Genomic DNA, 6000 nt, shown 5'->3' with positions numbered 1-6000 from the left:
CCCCCCGAGGAGAAGTGCAGGAAAGGTTAAAAAACGTACCCCATCCAAATGGTTTCTTTCCCCACTCCTTTTGTGCCATGAACTTTATCCTTAGCGACCCCTGTGTCCCCAGCCGCTCAGGGTCGCGAATCACCTCACTGCCTCTCGCTCGGGTTCTCCCGCCAACGGAGACTCCACGTGCCGTACGATTCCGACTACCGCCACTAGAGGGCACCGACGTCACGTGCTGCTCAGGAGCCCAGCAGGGAAGGCGGCGGCCTGGTCCCACGGTCCGCGTCCTAGGTTGACCTTGGGACCTGCAACTGCCTGAGTGGTGGGGGGCATTCCCTCTTCCCGTGGGCTCCTTCAGGGGTGCCGGGTCCCTTATTCTCAGAAACCTCATTCCACCCATCCTCCCCCTTCTTGCTTGTTTCTCAATTTCTCTGAATAGATTGGCTCGTTCCCATCAGCTTTTAAACACCTTCAGGTAAACCTCATGGGAGTGAGAGGGGTGGATCTCCGTGACACTGAGTTCCTCTCTGCTGTCTACCCGCGTCTCTCAAGGCGCCCTCCCCCCCCACCAAGCTGGCCAACTTCCTCAATCCCCTTCAGCACTCTTCCAGCCCCTCCCCTCCACTTCTCAGAAGCGCATCCTTACTTTTTTTCCATCTCTCTGGAATTGGCACCTTGTCCTTTCCTCCAAGATCTATGCCACCTTGGCTAGATTTTGGTTTTGAGATTTCCACCGCTCTGGCTGTTCCTTTCTCTATTCAGAAATGTGCTCCCAAAAAAACAAACAATAAAAAAGAAATGTGCTCCCTCGCCAACCCTTTAAATATCCATGGTCCCTGAGTTCTGTCTTTGGCCCCCTTCTCACTCTCTTCACCTTCCCTGAGAACCTGTATATGTGCCTGGAGCCAAACTACCACCACCTTCTCAACAACCACCAGCATTTGTTGATCACGAATGCTGATGACAACCATTTTTTATCTCCAGTCCAAATTTCTCTTTTGAGCTATAGACCCATTTGTTCACTTTTGCCAGGCTAACAGTGCCTGCATGGAAATAATGTTTAGAAAGTAGTCTCCGGGCTATTACACTGAGCGTGGTGGGCAACCTTTGTCTCCTGTATAGCAATGCTTTAAATTAACAATGTTTTTACCTCCAAACAGCTGGTGCTTCTCTTTCAAGGCTTGTCTAAGATTGAAAAATGTCTTTACCTCGAGCTTAACTAGAGATGCAGTCGCTGAACCTAACCATCCCTTCTTCCTCCACCCCCTGTTGAGGGAAGCACATCGGGCCACATGATCCGAGCCTCCATTCCAGCCCTGCATGATTGGACCTGGGCAGGATGCCTGACCCAGAGCTACAAAACTGGGGTGGCAATGAGATGATCAGAGTCTCCTTTTGAGATTTTGGGACTGGGACACTGAAAAGAATGGTCTAGTCAGACTAGGGAGAGCTGAGCTGAAAAGTCACGTAAATTGGGGGTGGACATGTGAAAGATAAGTAAAGTGAGGCAGCTAGCTGAGTCGAAGGAAGAAGAAAGAGGGGAGGGTTAGGTAGCCCAGAAGGTCTTCATTGCGAGTTTCTCAAGAGACCCAACAGTCCTCTCTGTCCTTGGTTGCTGACGGTTTTTTCTATCCTTTCAGTAGCCTTTTCATTTTGAGCCAGTCCAGAATTATAACTATTTCATGAAGAAGGGGAGGACAGTGAAAGCAAAGAAAGAAAAGACAGGCAGTAGAAAGGACTAGCAGCATTGAGCAGACACCCCGCTGGACTGACAGAAGCTGGGGAGGTTACTGGCTGGTGATGAAGGAGGACAAGCAGAGACTCAAGGGCCCTCACATGGAATCTGCCACCTCTGTTACTGAGAATCTCCACACTTCACCTATCGCTGGACCTTAGTTTGGAGTTGGTCAGCCGTGGCTCCAAAAGTCTACTGCTTTTTTTTTTTGTTTGCGATACGCGGGCCTCTCACCGCTGTGGCCTCTCTCATTGCGGAGCACAGCCTCCGGACGCGCAGGCTCAGCGGCCATGGCTCATGGGTCTAGCCGCTCTGTGGCATGTGGGATCTTCCTGGACCAGGACACGAACCTGTGTCCCCTGCATCGGCAGGTGGACTCTCAACCACTGCGCCACCAGGGAAGCCCTTTACTGCTTTTTGAAAGTGTCACGATACCTGTGGAACGGGACAATACCCAAAGACAAAGTGACATGAAGCATTTGTTAACTACCTATTCTGTGTCAGGAACTGAGGTGCTTTCTGGGGAAACAGAGGTAAGATATGGTCCCTGCCCTCAAGGAGTTCAGATTCCTTCAGAGAACACAAATACCTACATATAATACAGGGCAAAAATTCTAAAGTAGAAGTGTGTACAGAATGCTACAGGAATATAAGCGAAGGGATCTGCCTTTGATGGGAGTAGGAAGGAGACAAGGAGACCTTCCAAGGGGAGGTGACTTTTGACCTGGACCTTGAAGGATGAATAGGAGTTTGCCAGGCAGAGTGGGAGTTTGCATTCTAGGGAGACAGAGCAAAGGCTCAAAGATACATGAGCACATGTTCTGTGGGAAGACCTGTAGTATTGCAGTGTGTTGGGGGAGGGTGCCAGGAACAGCAGATGACAAGGAAAAGCAGACAAGGACCAGAACACGATGGACCTTGAATGTCACTATTAGGAGCTTGGACTTCAGCCTGAGGACACTGTGCAGCCACAGAGGTTATTAGTCAGGGAGTCGTGTAATCAGAGCTGCCTTTGGAAGGACAGTTGGAAGCTGAATAGAGGATGCCTTGAGGGAGAAGAGGGTAGAGGAGGTCAGTCACAGCACAGCCTGACCTCAGCTGTATCTGACAAACTCTCTAGCCAGTATCCTGGGGCTAAGATAGAGCGTGGGCAGGTCGTAAATTGTAACTGACTGAAGCACTGTGCTCAAGGAAGGCTGATGAATCCACGCACGCTGCCATCCACACAAGGGGCAGGGGCTCTACGGCTGTGCCGCGGTTGCTGTTTTCATTCCTTCCTCCCTTCCTTCATTCAGCCTATGTTTATGGAATATCGCTTTAGGCCAAGTACAGCATTAGGTACCATGATGAGAGAGCAGGCGTGGCCAGGGCTGTCACAGAATCTTTTGTTGAGTGGGGGAGACCGCTATGAATCAGCTAATTTTGTGAGTGTGTGAATTTCCCACTTGGAAGGAAAAGAATGGGGTTCCACGGGTATATAGCACAGAACTCACCCTGGCTCAGCTGGAATTGAGATGTTGAGGGACGACAGGGGGTTCACCAGGGGAGGGGAGGGGGTTTCAGGGAGCAGAACATGGTGGTGAGGTCCTGAGGCCGAGAGAGCAGGGTGTGGCCAACCAACTGGAAGGCGGAGTGTGAGGTGAGCCAGTGAGAGAGGCAGGAACCAAGCCATGTGACTCTGTTTTGTCCAGGTAAAGCTTTAGGTAAAGTATTCATTTGAGGAGAGCAGGTCAATTACATCTGAATGACACAAAGTTCGGGCAAAGTGGAAAATTTGAATTGCAGAAATAAGATCCAAGAAAATCTCACAGGTCTAAATTAAAAGTGATGGAATTCAGTAAATGTGAAGTTCTACATTTAGGTTAACATTTTAAATAGACTTTCAAGGATTTATGTACAAGGATGTTTATCACTGCACATTTGTAATAGTGAAAAAATAGGAAAAATGAAATATCCAACTACTGGAAAATGATCAGATATCCTGTATATTCAAAATTGGGTTCAGGGCTTCCCTGGTGGCGCAGTGGTTGAGAGTCCGCCTGCCGATGCAGGGGACACGGGTTCGTGCCCCGGTCCGGGAAGATCCCACATGCCGCGGAGCGGCTGGGCCCGTGAGCCATGGCCGCTGAGCCTGCGCGTCCGGAGCCTGTGCTCTGCAATGGGAGAGGCCACAGCAGTGAGAGGCCCGCGTACCGCAAAAAAAAAGAAAAAAAAAAAATTGGGTTCAGATGCTAGCTTCTCCATTTACTAGCCATTATTAACAAGTTACAAAGCCTCTTTGTACCTTCATTTCCTTATTTAGAGTATAGGGTTACTAATACTATCTCACATGGTAAATGCTACATAAGCACTACATTATATTATTACCTATTAATATTACATTTCCAAATATGTTTAATGTCATTAGAAAATGCTCAGTATATGATGTTAAGTGGGGAAAAAAAGTCTACATTATGTAGCTTAATCCCATTTTGTTACACGTTATGTGAGTTTGTGTTCGTCTGTAGTTTAGATCTTCTGCTTTGTCACCTTGGGGTATAAGATGAATGAAGATGTGGTCACATGTCTCCAGTGAACTGAGGAGAGGCCCCATCTCACCTAGCATGAAAATTCCCTTCTCTTTCCCAGTGGTCCCCATCTTGTGATACATTTCAGGCTCCTCTGTCCCAGTTTATTAAGGTTCAGCGATACTCTCACGTGCCTTGTGGAGAGAGTCTTGGAGAATTTGGCCCACTGCCCGCTGCATTTGCTGCTTCCAGCACTGGTGTCTGGTGGAAGCAGTTGACCACCACCTTGGGCCATGCCTGCCTGTGCCATCACCGCTGGTCAGGGCATTGTTCTCGTGGTTCTGAGAATAGGATATGTCTTATTGTTCTATATGAACAATGGCGTGGGCTCCCAAAGTTTCAGCTTCTTAGTTGGCCCTCAAACACATTTTCCTCAAACTTTCCCTTGGTGCCTCAGGGGTTGCTGCAGTAGAAGGCTCCTGTGTTGGCCTCATGCTCTGTGGAAACCACTTCCCTTCAACACCAACGATTCAGTAGTCCAGGCTCCTGCCTAAGACCAGCTGAACTCATCAGAGATGTTTGAAAACAAGTGAACCTCAGGGGAAGTAGTTGGAGTCTTGATTCCTTTCCTCCTAGGAAGCTTCTGGGCTCTCTCAAACTGGCTCACTTGCTTTCCAGTGACATTTGGCCTTAGTAACGGAGGACGAGATGGACAGCCTTTGTCAAGGAAAACACTGTCCTGTGACTGACATTCTTGCCTCTGGATGGTAGGTGCCTCAGCCTTATGTCTGCAGAACTGAAACTGCCCATGTGATTGTTTCCAGACACCGATGTGTCCCAAGACGACTTGTTAGACATGGAAGTGGCTGGCAACTTTTAACTTGCAGGTTTGCTTGCTAACAAAAAATTTTAAAGATTCTGTCTCATCAGGGATGCTGCTGCATATTCATGAAAAAGAAATTGACTGGAAAGAACTATACCATAGTATTAGCCATGCTTATCTCTGGGTGGTGGGATTCCAATGGACTATTTTTTTTTAATATATATTTTGTTATGTTTTCCAGATTTTCAACAATGAATATGCATTACTTTCACAATTAGAACCATAGATCCTGCTAATAAACTTATTAAAAAACCCAGTCACATAGATGAATACCAGATGGTGATATCTGTATGAAGTTTTGCCCCTGTCCTAGATTCACCCCAGTTATTCCAAATGACAACCCTGTTTTCTGCAGGCATATCTGGCATATTCCCCCACTACCAGTGAGAGGCCAGTGGGACTCTTATATGAGTCCCGTATCATCACGAAGAGGGAGTTCTGGAATTTGTCTTTGTATTGGGTTCTACGTCTGCGTTCTAAACCTTCCAACAAGGCTACTGGTCATAGCCACCTCCTCACAAATTCTGCCATCGGGGTACCTGCGTCGGTTCCCCAAGATTACCCTCAGGCTTGCCGATTTGCTAGATGGACTCACAGACCTCATAGAAGCTGTTTTCTGTTTACACAGTTATAGTTTGTTATCGTGAAAGGATGCAGTTTAAAATTAGCAAAAGAAAAAGGAGTGGAGTCCAGGAGAAACCAGGCACGAGCTTTCAGGTGGCTTCACCCAGTGGAGTTGCGTGGACAGCATGTAATTCCCCCAGCAATGATGCCTGACAACACGCATGCAGGATTGCTAACTTGAGCCTTGGTGTGCAGGGTTTGTATGAGCAGTCAGTCATGTAGGCATGCAGTGTTTGTGTGACTGGCTTTAGCTACTCAGT

General features: G+C 48.0%; 1 protein-coding gene across 1 annotated transcript in view; it reads right to left on the bottom strand.

The window, feature by feature from the left end:
- Window positions 1–6000, bottom strand: part of IGFBP7 (insulin like growth factor binding protein 7) — a 137923-nt gene that overhangs the window by 108821 nt on the left and 23102 nt on the right. The window lies entirely within an intron of this gene.

This window comes from Neophocaena asiaeorientalis, unplaced genomic scaffold, assembly GCF_003031525.2.
Source record: "Neophocaena asiaeorientalis asiaeorientalis breed wild unplaced genomic scaffold, Neophocaena_asiaeorientalis_V1.1 scaffold19, whole genome shotgun sequence".
Lineage (NCBI taxonomy): Eukaryota > Metazoa > Chordata > Mammalia > Artiodactyla > Phocoenidae > Neophocaena > Neophocaena asiaeorientalis.
Note: the sequence above shows the minus strand (reverse complement) of the source record. Positions and strands in the feature narration are given on the sequence as shown.